The sequence below is a fragment of the Arvicanthis niloticus genome, unplaced genomic scaffold, assembly GCF_011762505.2.
Source record: "Arvicanthis niloticus isolate mArvNil1 unplaced genomic scaffold, mArvNil1.pat.X pat_scaffold_483_arrow_ctg1, whole genome shotgun sequence".
NCBI classification, from domain to species: domain Eukaryota; kingdom Metazoa; phylum Chordata; class Mammalia; order Rodentia; family Muridae; genus Arvicanthis; species Arvicanthis niloticus.
Genome location: NW_023046117.1, coordinates 13,751 through 31,850, shown reverse-complemented (window position 1 = coordinate 31,850; position 18,100 = coordinate 13,751). Strand labels below are relative to the sequence as shown.

Below are 18,100 nucleotides of genomic sequence, written 5' to 3'. Positions count from 1 at the left end.
CAAGTCTTCCTTTCCCCCAAACTTCTCATGAGACCCAACAACAAATCCATTGTGATTCTTTCAAGTCATGCATTAACCTTATCCCTTTTACAAGCCTGTCACCACTCCCTGAGTCACAGCACGAATCATCTCTAACCTGCATGATGATACGGGTCTTCTGTTTTCCTTCTGCTCCTGTTTCTCTATATCTCAGCCTCTCAGAAGCAACTGACATCTTATTACAGATGGAAGTGACTGACTCTCCTGCTTAAAAGCATTCACTGGACTTCTACGCATTGAAATCCCCTTATTACAGTTTGCAAAGCCTGGGACAATAATACCATTGCCTTCTTCCGTTTACCCCCTCCCGCCCCCCCCCCCCCAGCTTGCACAAGAGCTTCGCTGGCCTTGTGCAAGTTTCCTGAGTGTGTTAAACTCTTGCCCCATAGATTTAACAGCTGATAGTTTATTTGGTTCCTCTTTTCCAGGGCATGTAGGTGGGTAGGCTCTTTCCATTCTTCAGCTGTCAGCTTCTGTTGCTTCTCAAGGAGCCTTCCATTGTCACCATCAGAATACACCACAAAGATATAAAGTCTAAAAACATGGTCAACTCATAAAGAATGTGTTTTCAACCCTGGTGAGTTACATGAAGGAAACAGCAGATTGTTGTTACTTACTGGCTGGTATTAAGGTTTGGATGATGATAATTTCATTTCATTTGAAAGGTTAATATGCCACTACTACAATTCCTTAGAAGACACACAGAAATCTTAAACAAAGCTCTGGTCAGTTAAATAAATGTGAAATCTAAATCAGTTCTAACAGCTAATTTCACAGTTTGGCTGGTTCCCTGAACCTGAAGAGATAAGCTTCTTAGAAATAAATGTTTCTATTATATCAACACTTGGTTGTTGCATTATTATGCTAGTCACCTCCCTATTAATAAATACTATTCTTCAGTTTTTGTCAAGCCATAGAAGGAAATGGCAAAATATCCAAGGACTAAAGGATGAATGAATGAAGCAGAAATGAATGAATGAATGAATGAAGCAGAAATGATAACCGAATCCATGGCTTTCAGCTTAAGACATGAGTTTTATGTTTCCTCACAGGAATTCTAAAGGATAATTAGGAGTTCTCAGGGCCATTTCTCAAAGGAAATTTCCTCTCTGTTCTTACAGTCCTTTGCTAGTCCTCAGGTCCGTGCAGATAGTTACACTAAACGCTGTACTATGACAATACTTACCAGTACTGACTGCATTTTCAGCAGTACAGCTACTAGACTGGACTCCTAGAGACCAGAGCTATGACTGACACCTCTTTGCATATACCCTGCTAAGGGGTACATAATCAAGTTGCAGTTCAGGAAGTCTAGATTCATGTTGAATATTTAAGATCAAACGTAGTATTTCAAAAAAATTTTCTACTGGAAGATATTTTTGACACCAATTATTTTTACCTATTGTCCATTCCTTTATGTTGTAGTAAGTCTCCAAACTCAATAAGCCTCTGTAAAAAAAAATACACAACTTAGTTACACTATGTATAAGCTGTATGCCCAGATTGGGCAAATTTACAACTACACTACTCTATGAGATCTCTTGTTACTTGAGGCTTCTTTGGGCCACATAGTTTTGTTTTATCTTCCTTCCACCTCCTCTTCCTCTGTCTTTCTCCATCTTCCCCATCCTCCTCTCTTCTCCCACTCTCTAAAATGTCCAGCCCCACCTTTCCATTCCACTGCCCAATCACGGCTCTAACCTTTATTTGACCAGGTAAAATGTGAAGAAGGTTCACATGAAATATGGAATCCACTCCTCATTTGGGCAGCCCCTCTTGAGGAAGCAGAATTAACATCAGAATACAAACAGCACCAGGGCAACCCACAAACTTTATGTATCTAGAAACGTGCATGCTGGGTACTCTAGAACTATTACATGAATAAATAAAGAGTATATAGATAACCAAAGATGTTCATGGTCTCTAAATCCCAAAGGCCTGCGAGAAACTGTTCCACAGATGATACCTTTGTGGGCTGGTTGCTTTCCCTGTGAGTACCAATCTCCATCCCCGTGTGCACACGATAACAGATATAAGTACCAGCTGAAATGTGCCTACATAGATTCTGAGATTCAGAAGCACATGGTGTTTTTGGCCTTGACTTATTTTTAGTTCTTAAGCCTGAACTGGTTTTCTAAGGCCTGAAGGACAGATCAATGGATGTTAGCCTTCATCTGAGCCCCCAGGATGATGTCTTGCAGTTGTAGAGGAGGCACAGGTCACATAACTTTCTCTTTAAGAGTCCTCCATAAGAGTAGAGAGTAACTCATGCATCATGGTTCTTTTGATGATCACTTCTTCAACTCTGTTATGTCCAAATGAATGGTATGAAATAAACAGAACTTAAACATCAATGTTGAAACACCAGCCACAGAAGTGTTTTTTTTATTCTGCAGAAAATATGTCTAATGTGGTTACAAAGTGATCCCTGGTCCAATGGTAACCTCTGTGACATATGTGTCTTCACAGGGCTTCGCATCGCCCCAGCGAAGTGCTCCATGGGGCACTACTCAGGCTCATGGCACTGTTTGCCTGGCTGTTCCCTGGTTGAATGTTTCTCCCTGGTTTATACTGTGAAATGTCGTCACTCCCTTAAGCTCCTTACTTGTAGCATATGTTGTGACATAACTACATGACAACTACTAAAATATTGTGTGACCACACTAATAAGAATGAGCAACTCTAACAATACAGCTTTTTGAATAAACTGTAGAAATTCTTATAACTCAATAATTTAATACAAGTGTTTAAGAATGAAAAAATTAAGAGGGTACTACATTATATCCTCTGTCCTCCTCTGAACAACATTTTTAGATTCGTCTTATGAAGTTAAAATGGTGACTTTTAAAGAATCTAAATATGTTCAAGCTATTCACAATATTATTATCAGGTAAATAAATTCTGAGTATCTGTATGTCTATCCATCCTTTATTTTCCTTTTCTCCAACATTTAACTGTTTTCCATCCATCAATCAATTATTCCTTTCATTCACCATCAGACTACTAAATAGCCCTTGTATTGGGCTAGGAAGTGGATACACCAACATGAAGAAAGACATGTCCCCATCCCACTCTGGATTTCATAAATTTAGAGCTATGTCTAAGAAGATATGAATCAAAATATTGTTTAATCAGAAAATAACTTTAAAAGAAACACTCTCATAATGACAGCATTTAAAATACAGAGAGCCTATCTACTTGGGCTTGGATAACACAACTAACTAACATAACTGGGAGCATAATTGTTTTTCCCCTTAAAGCATCAGACAAAGGGATAGAATTGTTGCTTTAAACAATATATTCAGGAGTGATGATGTGAATAACTTACTAATATACTTTAATCTTTATCATCCATTAGTAATAATTGCTCTCCTTAACTAAAGATGACAAAAATAACTTCATTTAGATAAAATTTTTACAAGAAAAGTATTATTTTGGCTGATAATATTTATTAGAATTTGTACCCAAAGGAAGAATAATGTAGAGAACTCTCAATAGAGAATTCTCAATAATGTATTGAAAATTTCATTGTTACTGAGATTAATTTCACAAAGAATATATGTCCACTGTTGTCATCCAAGAACACCAAGCAACTCTGGTAAATGTTACAGACTCTTGTCAAAATGTCATGTATCTCTCCTGACTGTGAACAGGAAGCCCCTAATGTAGATAAATCATTGTCAGGACAGTTGGCCACCACACAAAACACATTCTGTTTTTCAACTTACTAAGAAACTAACAGGACACCAAAACAAACAAACCAACAAAAACTTGGACATACTAAGCATAAGGTTTAGACTTGCTAGGTTGGAGACTTAAGGCCCATGGGTGTCAAGTGAATAGTTGATGGGACAAATCTTGTAATTAAGAGGAATCTCAGGAAATATAACAAATGGACTTCTGAGCTTTGTTTCATGTTTTCTAAAGGGGTGGACTGTACCCTGTGAGATCATTTTCCTCCTTACAATGAGAACAAAGGCAAAGCCAGCATCAAGCACTATGCAAAGAATTTTTGCTGAGGGCTTGCTTGATTTTGCTTCCGGAAAAATTCCACTACAGCCATCAATCAGAAAGAGAAGAATGCAGCCAAGATTGTAACATAATGGGAAGAGTGAATGCATCGAGGTAGACTGGATTCCAAAAGACACCGATCAAGGCTCCAAAGCTGTGGCACTGGCATTGTGCTCACTCTTATCATTTAGTTAATGGCATCTCCTTTAATTAAAGAGTGATACTTTTGAATTTCCATTTTTACTTCCTTCATCAGCATCAAGCCCATTACCTCAGGGTGCTGCTTATTTTTCTATAAAACAAAACAAATGCCAGCAAGGCAAACTGGTCCCAGCACTTCCCAGTGAGGCTCAAGCTAGCAAGGCACCCTGGCTTCAGACTTCTCAGTGAGTCTCCCAGCATTTTCTTCCTCAGGAGCAGCTCTCTTTCAAAGAGGATAATCTCCAGTTTAGTGCCAAAATTCCTTCCAGGAGCTTTGAATTACTGCCCACCAATAAGAGCAAAGTTGATAGAAGAAGAAGCCTGAGATGAACAAATCAAAATCTGGACTATAATGATGGCTAAAATATCCAAAAATTAAAATAAGTTACATTACATGGGAAAATGAGAAACAGGATAAAGTCACAAAAACTAAAATGCTGATATGCAAGCTATCAGTTATGAAAGAAGTCTATTCTGAGGAAAGAGACAATTCACATTCCATAGTTAGATGTTTCTTTTTGGTAAAAAGAATTGTTTAGCTAAACCAAGGTCACACTGGAATAAGATACCCCATAATCCTGGAAGACTTCCCTCTTGATAGGAATGAGAAAGTCTGAACACCAGGACATGCTCACAAGAACACCTTGTGGATGTTGAGAGGTGTGCTGTCATGAGCCCACTGAACTACAGAGGCTGGGAGAGGTTTGGGGAAGACTCAGCAGCATCCACCAGAATACTTAGACATTACACTTCCAGTCTCAAAGCTGTAAGACTCTATGTTTCTATTGTTCAAGACACCTCATCTGTGATACATTATTGGGTCAGCTCCAGGAGATTGCTGTGTTTACCAAGTCAACATTTTCTTGCCTTTTATTTTTTACATACTTGTTTAAGCTTGTTTTTCAGGTACTCTGGAATTGAACCCTGAGCCAATTATTTGACAAAGGCCTTATATATACCCTCATCTGTCTTACTCCAGCCCATCAAGGCCAGAGCCTCTGTGCCTTCTCATTACCTCATACCCTTGAACATGGGTCCTAGTTGTTACAGGCTTTAGCAAGGTTCATAAATCCAAGAGTGATCACCTGTTGTGAATCTTCTGCCAATGATTTTGTCTACTATCTTGGGACATCCATGTTAGCATTCTTCCAGGAGCCTCTTCTTGAGTCAGGATAAAGAACCCTCCAACTCTGACTACCAAAGATGTCTTGAGCTCTTATCTATGAAGGATGGTGTATGAACTAGTACTCCTAACCATCTCTTACCTTTGTCCAAATGACTCGATGTATCTGATTTTAAAAAAGGATAAGGTGCACATCTGAAATCTGTGATTTGCTAATGATTTTAAAAATTACAAATTGGAAAAGTGAGGAAATAAATTGCAAGAAGGTAGCCTATAGCCAACACATTTGCATGTAATGTTGAGATAAACTTTGACAGAAATTTGGGGAAACTGGGAAAATGGTTTTTTCAGTGTCATCCTGTGATATATTATAATGCACACTGGCAATTTATAGGTAAGCCTCACTGTAGAGTCTGATTACTTCTAAATAATTTAAATAAGCTATTTTTAAAGTGTGGCTTTTAAAAATCAATTTCTTTAACTTGTTTCTAAACTGCTGTCTTGGGCTTTAACTTAATGCTACCAAGTAATTCAGATTTGGTAGAGAACTCAATCCTTCTTAAAGAGAATATATACATACATATAATATATAATAAACACACAATATATAGTAAATATATTATATATTAAAATCTAAATTTTTATGTAATTTAAATACATTGGTAGTTGACTAAATCTCCAAATAATCTCCCATGATTTTTTCATGTAGTTTCACAAATTAGATTCTGATCCCAACCTTAAGGTGCAAATCTGACATTCTTTAGTTATTTCAACAGTCATCTGTCTCCAGAAGGTATGGCACTGCAGTGTAAAGGATTGAGGTTCCAATGCACAAAGAATGCTTGCAGCCGGTTTGCTTAAGACCCTCAGGTTAAATTTATAATGGCAGGCTGCAGTTTTAACATATTATTTTTAAATGCATAATTTTAGCCATGCTTGTTTAATAAAAGAAGGCAAGAGGAAAATGTCCAGTTAAACCTGAGTTTTAGCGGTTGGAGAACAAAATTCCATGCATGTGCATCTTCTCTTAGATTCTTCCATTCAACACTTAATTTAAAAACTAATATTTCAGCAAGAAAGCATTTTATAGCTCTTTGTTTACCTTTGAAATTTATTGTAATACAGTAAAATATGCCAAAGAAATACTTTCAGTACTAAATACCTCTATTCATTATTTTTAAATGGAGTTATTTTCAAACACAAAGCAATATTGTGAACGTTCCACATTTTAGATGCATATCAATGAAGTAAAACAATGCTTTGGAGAAGTGAGTATCAAAGTTAGAAATGAAAGGTTATTTTTAGATACTGCCAAGAGTGTATGAAGCAAGAACATTTCTTCATGGGTTGGAATAAGCAAACTTCCAGACTTTAAAAAGAAAAGCTTTTCAGTCCCTATAAAGTCATGCACTTCAAAGCAGACACTAAATCAAAGAGGTAAGATATGGAAATGTCAATGAATGTGTGTTCACATAGAAATGGAAGACTATGGCTAGATAAAGATCATGACCTCCAGTGTTCTGGCTAGCAATGAGGAGTGAACACTCTCACCCAGAGCAGCTAACTCCTCTAACCCAAGCTCACAAGAATGAATCACTGAAGACCCAACTCTGCAGTGTGGGCTAAGGCTAAGCACCAGACCATTTACACAGGCACTAACACAGATTTTTGTGCCAGAAAAAAAAAGTAGAAATGAAAGGAAAAGTACAGCCGAGCTTAATGAGAACCGGCTAGGTACCAAACAGTACCTTGTCTCACAAATCCCAGCACAATCTTTTAGACTGATACATGATACAGTTCTGCTGTGCACCATCAACAAAAGAGATTGAAGATCATCCAGGATCACAAACATCATTAAATAAGACTGCACTGAAGACCAAAAATGCTATGAGGCACTGAACAGAAGTCAACTGTCTTTTACACCAATGATTAAATTTACCAGCAAGAAAACATTTTTAAAGGAACATGTGTTCCACAGCATGAATTTCCATCAGCCTTTGAGATTTAGATCATTCTAATATACATGGTCAGAGGATACTGGGTTCTATTTTGGTTTGCTTTGGGGAATTTTAGAAACTTAAAGCTTGATATGATCTTTTTATTTTATATTATAACATTCTCAAAAAATACAACACAGTAGAAGAAAAATTGAGAATTGTAAAGGCTCCAAAACCCAGGGGGCCTGGCTAGCTCATTAAGTTTAATAGTGGAGAAAGAACTTGTTTTCATTTCTCCAGGACCCAGACTCAGTACGACAAAGCTACAGAATAATACAAAATCATCTTGAAGCAGAGACTAGAAACCAGGAATATTACCTTGTTGGAAACATTTAAAAGAACAGACTGACCGAAGTACAATCATTAGTATCAATTCTGTGCAAGCCACTGCATTAGATTCTGAAGATGGTAGAAAGAATGAAAGAAACAAAGATCCTCCCATCTCTAACTGGATCCATGGGGATCAGGCATCATTCACTTGGGGGAAACAATCAGGATACGATACAGTGAGCTCCTATGTTTTACTCAGTCCTTAAAGATTCATTCCTGGTCGAGATTAATTTTTGATATACTGCAATTTACGAAGGGGACAGTTCTCACTCAGTCATTAACTGTCGATCAAATCTCTGCTGTATAAAGAACAACATACTGGGTATTAATGGAAATGATCAAGTAAAAGACACACTGTGAGAGACCCGACCGTTAACCTGAGGTTAACATGTATCCAGGGAAAAATAAATTTGCAGTGAATTTACTTTTGCCACCATTTCATAGATAAATAAATATTTTAGAACTAGTAAGTGTGCTGCTTAAAAACAGGGAGATCCTCCTGAGTTTCTTCATTGTGGAGATATCGGAGTTCATTTATACAAACTCAGGCGGCACCAATGCCATTAGCTGACAGGACGTCATTTGGCCATCATTGTACGTTTGGACCAGTGATAGTGCAAACATCAATATGAAGTACAAGGATAGTGTTTGTTTCTTTGATATATCTAAATGAGTAGTTTTTAATTGATACACGAGTCTATGGGTGCCAGGGGATTAGTTTCTGTCGGTTTGAAAAATTAAATTTACAATGGAGTGTTAATATTTTGTAAATATTTTTTAAAGATTTATTTATTTATTTATTTATTTATTTATTTATTTATTTATTATATATACAGTGTTCTGCCTGCATTTATGCCTTCATGCCAGAAGAGGGCATCAGCCTCCGTTACACATGGTTGTGAGCCACCATGTGGTTTCTGGGAATTGAGCTCAAGACCTCTGGAAGAGCAAACAGTGCTCTTAACCTCTGAGACACCTCTCCAACCCATGAGTATTTTTAACTTCATTTACTAAACCCTTTTTGTAATGCTACTTTTGAATTAAATAATATCATTGCTAACTTTTACTTCCTGTAACATATTTATAAGTGGGTAATTAATAACTCCAGAAGTATTGAATATTGAAAACATTGTTCACAGTAGTAATAATTTACTGGATATTACATGCCATGCACTTTCCAATGTTTCTAAAATATTGCCTGATTTAATCTTTATAAGTAATTGTATATAAAGATAAGAAGAATAAATAACCTCTTTCAGGCTGCATAAAAAAGTTAAGTTTGTGTTTGAGCCCAGAAAATCTGACTAAAAGTATATTTTCCAAGTGCTGTTCTGAGCTTCTGTGAATTTCTAAGTAACATGGTTTGGTAGTGTCCTGGCTTTGAGATATGACACATATGCACTATCATATCCTAGAGTGTTTTCCGATACTTAAAAGATCAGGTTTCACTTTTCCAAGCTGTGAAGCTGGATTGAGACAATCCAACTAGAGGAAAGTACTGACTCAATACACTCGCTTGAAGAATGCTCTTAATTAAAATCTCATCAACGCATCTTTCAAAATGTTCTCATTGCAAGCATGTTTCACTATCTTCAGTGATATTGTGGCTATCTATGAACATGGTTAAGAGGAAGATACTGTGGACAATCAGATCACAGCAGTCGGTGACCTGGAAATTATATCTCACAGGTTCTTCACCTACATAAGACTCACACATATAAAACCTAGGTCATTGTGAGATCTCAGGGCCACATTTCAAAATAGGAAAAATAAATGTGGTAGTTTCCAAATTTAAGTCTTAAAACTTTATGTGTAACATAGATATTCTTTTTCCCTTAGCATTTCTGTTCTTAACTCCATAATTGCCACCACTAAGTGTGGCAAAGAAGTATATGGACATAATGGCCAGGGTTACAGAGGAAGGGTAGGAGGAGCATCAGTGCCGATATCTTAAACATGATCAAACATAAGGACAGCAAGAGTTGGCTACCTCCTTACTCCAAACCTGGGATCATAAAGTCAGCTCTCCCAACATCAACCCTAGAAAAAAAATGTATCACCCTGACAGTTGTCAAGCGTCACCCCTTGTTTGACAGTATAAGATACCCCTCAACCCTACAGCTCCTGAGGATGTACATGATTTATCTTCTAATATCACTGCCCTGGCCAATGGTGTACGGTCATATAAACCTTATCCCAGAAACCCTGGCCATCAACCCAGAGAATAAATATCTCTTCCTCTCCCTAATAAAGGAACCAGTTCTCTGGAGCTGTTTCCAGATGTGATCATTGCCAACTGAGATCCTGCACTACACCAATCCACACTGGGTTAAGCTCTCCTTCCTCCAGTCCAGCTCTGTGTGTAACAGGTCTGGCTACCTCAGGAAGAAGTGGACATGAGGCAGCATAGAAACTGATCTTTTCTGAACTTTTGCATTGTTGTTGACAACTGGCATAGAAACACCAACACAGGCTCCAGATTCCAAATCTTGCCTTGATGGTAATAATTCCTCAATTCCAATCTTCTTATTCTAGTGCTTCCACTAGAAGGGAAACACACACACAAACACACACACATACACACATATACACATACACACACACACACAAACTCTCTCATACAAACATGCACATTATCAACTAGTATTAAAGAAATAACTGTATGAAAAATAAATTCCAGATAAACTGATCATATGATTTTACTTAACTTAAATAAAAATGTATAATATTAATATTTAAAGATACACATATACTTATATAAGATATTACAAAGGGATTAAAAAACATGTTAGGTTTGTGGTCATTCCAACTGAGCAGAAAGGAGAGAAACATGTTGTTCTTTATACTTTCTGAACTTTAAAAGTGTCTTAAAATACTGCGCCTTGAGAGATTGCAGGTGTGGCTGCCATGTCACAAGTCCGTGAGTAGGTAGCAGAGAGGAATTGCAGGTGTGGTTGCCATGTCACAAGTCCGTGAGTAGGCAGCAGAGAAGAGCAAGACTGTGTCTACACTCAGTGTTCTGACCTCTGAAGATCTGAGCAGTTAGTAGCCCAACACTCCCTGAAAAAAAGTGAGCCTTAGTCAACATTAGAGGGCCTGGACAGAGAAGCCTGAGATGACCACTATTTTGGTTCTGTGCAATCCTGGGGATGAGGGGCACACCATGCCCAAGATGGCCCCTGCCTGGTGCCGTAATGCATGAGTGGGGCATAGCACTCCAGAGGTTTCCACTCCTGAGATGACCCCAAACATTCACAGATCCCAGGAGTCACTAAGAAAAGCAAGTAAGCGTGGAGACATGGAAGAGAAAGAGAAACAGGAAGATGTGGGCACAATGAAGAGAGGCAGAACTAACGACTCAAGGGCATTGAGGAACAGCCTGATGTGAGAAGTTGGTGATGTTACCTGGCAACCATGGTGGGTCCTGGCCTGGGTTGCCACTGGGGGCCACATTTGGGCTTGTGGCACTGCAGCAGGGAAAATCTGTTACCACCAAAGGCCAAGCAGATGTCACTGGTCTGGACTGCTGCCCTGGGACATTTTGATGTCTGAGGGTTATGCAGAACTAGCCCTAACCCTTGCCTGGGCATCGTGGAAGAGCTGGCTGTGGTAGCATGACAGCGAGGGAGCTGACCTTGCCCTCACCAGCTCCAGTACTCAGGAGATCAGCTCCAATACGTGGCAGAAGTTGCAAGTTTGTGGACCAGAGAATATGAGTGTGGGAAAGATGGTTCTGTTGTCTGGCAGTGTGGGCAAGAAAGAAGAACTCTCCTCTCTCTTCCCTGCTCACCACCTAAAGCAGGAGGGAAGCCTGGCCACAGGACCAAGAGAACAGAAGAGCTGGCCCTTCCCTTCGTCAGCTGTAACACTCAGAAGAACAGGTCCCGTACGTAACATGGATAGTACAATATTGGTGACCCTGGTGGTGAGGGCATGGGCAAGCCTGCACTGAGAGCAACAGTGTGGGAGATATGGCCCTGCAACTGCAACCAGTCTGCTTGTCACATGGGTGAGACACCCTCCCTTACTTCTTGTTACCTACAGCAGGCAGGAAAGCTGGCCCTGTAGTTATTATGAAGGGCTTCAGCGTGGAAGAGCTGGCAGGGTCAGCGCTCGGGAGAGTAGGCCCTACACCTCTATTGTGCATCATAGTAGAGCTGGCCCATATCTGGGGTTGCAGGTAAGCCATCCCTGAGGGCATGAGCAAGGAAGAGCTCTTGTTTGCTGTGCAGTGGCACTGGTGAGATTCCCTCCCCTCCTTTTTGCCCTTGCCACCTGAGACAAGCAAGAGAGCTGGCTCCACCAGGGTCATGAGAGCAGGAGAGCAAGCCCTGCACTCTGCCTGGCAGTGGGGTTGGTCCTGAATCTGCGGATTCAAGTAAGTCATCTCTGAGGGTATGAGCACAGGAGACCTGGCTCTGCTGCCCCTCTTGTGTACCTCACCACCTACAGCAGGAAGGAGAGCTGCTCCAGGGTCACGAGAGAGGGAGAACTGTCCATGTCTCTCACCAGCTGCTACACTTGGAAAGTGGGACCTGCACCTCACCTGGGGAACAGAGTAGAGCTGGCCCTGGTTGTGGTAGCTTCTGCTGAGCTGGGCGTGAGAGTGGGAGAGCCTGCAGGTGGTGTGAACAAAATGATATAAGGTGTGACATACTATAAGCTGTGACATACTATGGCTTCTATAATGAGATTTTTTTCTCTTTTTGCAGGGAGGTTAAAAGCATAGAGGGTGGGTACAAAAGAAGAAAGAGATCAATGGGATTGGGGTGCATAATGTGATTCACAGAAAACTAACAAAAAGTTTTTTTTTAACTCTTAAAATAGCCTTTTGGCTGTGGCTGACACCTAGCTGATCTGCTCCCCTGAAGACACCATAGCCTGAGACATCCTAGAAGAGCCACTGCACTCAGGAGCAAGGGGTAAGAACCCTCTCCAACTACCCTATGCACTAGAACTACAACTGGAAGCCTGGAGAACTCAGGACCAATCAGCCACCCAAACCCAGCCCCTCCAGATTACCACTTCCTTTCCACCCCTTGCTCGGTCCTTTTGGCTAGTGCAGACACCTCGCTGCTCTGCTGCTGTGAAGACACCATAACCTGAGACATGCTAGAGGAACCACTGCACACAGAGCAGCAGGATTTCAGGATTCCAGAGTTTGCCTGAGTCCCAGAAGTTCTTCCACCAAGTAGCTCAGGATCACGGGATCACAAAGACATCTAAACCCTGAGGAGTTCTGACACAAGCAAGATGACTGAAAAGACAGGCTTCAGTCAGAGACAGTGAGTGCAAGTAGCCCTAGAGTTAACCACATGGCAAAAGGCAAGGACAAGAACATAATTAATAGAAACAGAAGTTACTTGGCATCATAAGAAACCAGTTCTCCCACTAGGGCAAGCCCTGGACACCACATCACACTGGAAAAGCAGGATTCAGAATTAAAATCACTTCTCATGATGATGATAGAGGACTTTAAGAAGGACATAAATAACTCCCTTAAAGAAGTACAGGAAAACACAGGTAAACTGGTAGAAGCCCTTAAAGAGGAAACACAAAAATCCCTTAAAGAATTGCAAGAAAACATAACCAAACAGGTGAAGGAATTAAACAAAGCCATCCAGGATCTAAAAATGGAAGTAGAAAGAATAAAGAAATCTAAAAGGGAGACTACCCTGGAGATAGAAAACTTAGGAAAGCGATCAGGAGTCACTGATGCAAGCATCACCAACAGAATACAAGAGACAGAAGAGAGAATCTCATGTGCAGAAGATACCATGGAAAACATTGACACAACTGTCAAAGAAAATGAAAAAATGCAGAAAGCTCCTAACCCAAAATATCCAGGAAATCCAGGACACAATGAAAAGACCAAACCTAAGGATAATAGGTATAGATGAGAGTGAAGATTCCCAACTTAAAGGGCCAGTGAATATCTTCAACAAAATTATAGAGGAAAACTTTCCTAACCTAAAGAAAGAGATGTTCATGAATACAAAAGAAACGTACAGAACTCCAAATAGACTAGACCAGAAAAGAAATTCCTCCCATCCCATAATAATCAAAACATCAAATGCACAAAACAAAGAAAAAATACTAAAAGCAGTAAGGGAAACAGGTCAAGTAATATATAAAGTAACATATAAAAAGGCAGACCTACAAGAATTACACCAGACTTCTCACCAGAGACTATAAAAGCCAGAAGATCCTGGACTGATATCATATAGACCCTAGGAGAACACAAATGCCAGCCCAGACTACTATACCCAGCAAAACTCTCAATCACTACTGATGGAGAAACCAAGATATTCCATGACAAAACCAAATTTACACAATATCTTTCCACAAATCCAGCACTTCAAAGGATAATTGATGGAAAACTCCAACACAAGGAGGGAAACTACAACCTAGAAAAAGCAAGGAAGTAATCTTCCAACAACCCCAAAAGAAGATAGCTACACAAACATAATTCCACCTGTAATGACACAAATAACAGGAAACAACAATCATTTTTCCTAAATATCTCTTAATATCAATGGACTCAATTCTCCAATAAAAAGACGTAGACTATCAGACTAGATACATAAACAGGACCCAGCATTTTCCTGCATACAGGAAATGCACCTCAGTGACAAAGACAGACACTACGTCAGAGTAAAAGAATAGAAAACAATTTTCCAAACAAATGGTCCCAAAAAACAAGCTGGAGTAGCCCTTCTAATATCAAAGAAAATCAACTTTCAACCAAAAGTAACCAAAAAACATAAGGAAGGATATTTCATACTCATCAAAGGAAAAATGTACCAAGATGAACTCTCAATTCTGAACATCTATGCTCCAAATGCAAGGGCACCCACATACATAAAAGAAACTTTACTAAAGCTCAAAGCAAACATTGTACCTCACACAATAATAGTGGGAGATTTCAACACCCCACTCTCAGCTATGGACAGATTATGGAAACAGAAACTAAACAGAGACACAATGAAATTAACAGAAGTTATGAACCACATAGATTTAACAGATATCTATAGAACATTTCATCCTAAAACAAAAGAATATACCTTTTCCTCAGCACCCCATGGTACCTTCTCCAAAATAGACCATATAATTGGTCACAAAACAGGTCTCAAAATAGATACAAAAAGATTGAAATACTCTCTTGCATCCTATCAGATCACTATGAACTAAGGCTGGTCTTTAATAATGACAAAAACAATAGAATAATAATAAAATCAGAACTGAAAAGGGAGACATAACAACAGATACTGAGGAAATTTAAAAAATCATCAGATCCTACTACAAAGGCCTATACTCAACAAAACTGGAAAATCTGGATGAAATTGACAATTTTCTAGACAGATACCAGGTACCAGGGTTAAATCCAGAGCAAATAAACCATCTAAATAGTCCCATAACCCGTAAAGAAATAGCATTAACAGTCTCCCCACCAAAAAATGCCCAGGACTACATGGTTTTTAGTACAGCATTCTATCTGACCTTCAAGGAAAACTAAATGCCAATTCTTTTCAAACTATTCAACAGAACAGAAACAGAAGGAACAATACCCAATTCATTCTATGAAGCTACAATCACACTCATACCTAAACCTCACAAAGACCCAACAAAGAAAGAGAACTACAGACCAGTCTCTCTTATGAATATTGATGCAAAAATACTCAATAAAATTCTCACAAACCAAATCCAAGAACACATCAAAACAATCATCCATCATGATCAAGTAGGCTTTATCCCAGGAATGCAGGGATGTTTCAATATTCAAAAATCCTTCAATGTAATCCACTATGTAAACAAAATCAAAGAAAAAAAAACCATGATCATCCAACTAGATGTTGAGAAAGGATTTGACAAAATGCAACATCCCTTCAAGTTAAAAGTCTTGGAAAGATCAGGAATTCAAGGCCCATACCTAAACATAGTAAAAGCAATATACAGAAAACCAGTAGCCAACATCAAACCAAATGGAGAGAAACTTGAAGCAATCCCACTAAGATCAGGGACTAGACAAGGCTGCCCACTCTCACCCTACCTATTCAATATAGTACTGGAAGTCCTAGCTAGAGCAATTAGACAACAAAAGGAAGTCAAAATGATACAAATAGGGAAGAAAAAAGTCAAAATTTCACGATTTGCAGATGATATGATAGTATACTTAAGTGACCCTAAAACTTCCACCAGAGAACTCCTAAGTCTGATGAACAACTTCAGCAAATTGTCTGGATATAAAATCAACTCAAACAAATCAGTAGCCTTCCTCTACTCAAAGGATAAACAGGCTGAGAAAGAAATTAGGGAAATGACACCCTTCACAATAGTCACAAATAATATAAATTGCTTGAATCTAACCAAGCAAGTGAAAGATCTGTATGACAAGAACTTCAAGTCTCTGAAGAAAGAAATCAAAGAAGATCTCATAAAATGGAAAGATCTCCCATGCTCATAGATTGGCAGGATTAATAATAAAAATGGCCATCTTGCCAAAAGCAATCTACAGATTTAGTGCAATCCCTATCAAAATTCCAAATCAATTCTTCATAGAGATAGAAAGAGCAATTTGCAAATTCATTTGTAATAACAAAAAAACCAAGTCTAATACAAGAATAATGAGAACTATTCTGAACAATAAAAGAACTTCTGATGGAATTACCATCCCTGACCTCAAATTGTACTACAGAGCAATAGTTATAAAAACAGCATGGTATTTGTACAGAGTCAGGCAGGAAGATCAATGGAATAGAATTGAAGATCCAGAAATGAACCCACACACCTATGATCACTTGATCTTTGACAAAGGCGCTAAAACCATCCAGTGAATAAAGGACAGCATTTTCAACACATAGTGCTGGTTCTACTGGAGGTCAGCATGTAGAAGAATGCAAATTAATCCATTCTTATCTCCCGTACAAAGCTCAAGTCCAAGTGGAAAAAGGACCTTCACATAAAACCAGATACACTGAAACTAATAGAAGAGAAGGTGGGGAAGACCCTCGAATACCTAGGCACAGGGGAAAAGTTCCTGAACAGAAAACCAATGGCTTATTCTCTAAGCTCAAGAATTGACAATGGGATTTCTTAAATTGCAAAGCTTCTGTAAGGCAAAGGACACTATCAATAGGACAAAACAGCAGCCCACAGATTGGGAAAAGATCTTTATCTATCCTACATTCGATAGAGCTAGTATCCAGTATATATAAAGAACTCAAGATATTAGACTCCAGACAACCAAATAACCCTATTTAAAAATGGGGTACAGAGCTAAACAAAGAATTCTCAACTGAGGAAACTTGAATGACTGAGAAGCACCCAAAGAAATGTTCAACATCCTTAGTCAATAGGGAAATGCAAATCAAAACAACCCTGAGATTCCACCTTACACAAGTCAGAATGGCTAAGATAAAAAAAACTCAGGTGATAGTAGATGCTGGTGAGGATGTGGAGAAAGAGGAACATTCCTCCATTGTTGGTGGGATTGCAAGATGGTACAACCACTCTGGAAATCAGTCTGGCAGTTCCTCAGAAAATTGGATGTAGTATTACCTGAGGACCCAGCTATACCACTTTTGGGCATATACCCAGAAGATGCACCAACATATAACAAAGACATGTGCTCCACTATGTTCATAGCACCCTTATTTATAATAGCCAGAAGCTGGAAAGAACCCAGATGTCCTTCAACAGAGGAATGGATACAAAATGTGGTACATTTACACAATGGAATATTACTCAGCTATTAAAAACAATGAATGAATTCGAGAAATTCTTTGGTAAATGGATGGAACTAGAAAATATCCTCCTGAGTGAAGTGACCCAATCACAAAAGAACACACATGGTATTCACTAACTGATAATTAGATATTAGCCCAGAAGATTGAAATACCCAAGATTTAACTCATAGACCACAAGAAGCTCATCAAGAAGGAAGACTAAGTGTGCGTGCTTCAGTCCTTCTTAGAAGGAGTAAAAAAATACTCAAGGGAGCAATTATGGAGACAAAGTGTGGGGTAGAAACTGAAGGAGGGGCCATCTGGAGACCATTCCACCTGGGTATCTATCCCATGTGCAGTCACCAAAGGTAGAGGCTGATATAGATGTCAGGAAATGCATGCTGACAGGAGCCTGACAGCTATAGCTGTCTCCTTAGAGGTCTGCCAGTCTGACATATTCAGAGGCAGATGCTCACAGCTAACCATTGAACTGATCAAGGGGTTCCCAATGGAGGAGTTAGAGAGAAGACTTAAGGGGCTGAAAGAGTCTGCGGCCCCATGAGGAGAGCAACAATACCAACCAACCAGAGCTCCCCAGGGTCTAAACCACCAGCCTGGGAGAACATAGGAATAAAACCATGGCTCTAGCTGTATATGTAGGGGAAGATGGCCTT

General features: G+C 39.2%; 1 non-coding gene across 1 annotated transcript; it reads left to right on the top strand.

Moving 5' to 3' along the window:
• Positions 1-10,629: 10,629 nt before the first annotated feature.
• On the top strand, positions 10,630-10,759 carry LOC117702128 (small nucleolar RNA SNORA17). Its single transcript, XR_004605976.1, has one exon. It is a non-coding gene; the product is annotated as a small nucleolar RNA SNORA17 (small nucleolar RNA).
• The last annotated feature ends 7,341 nt before the right edge of the window (positions 10,760-18,100 follow it).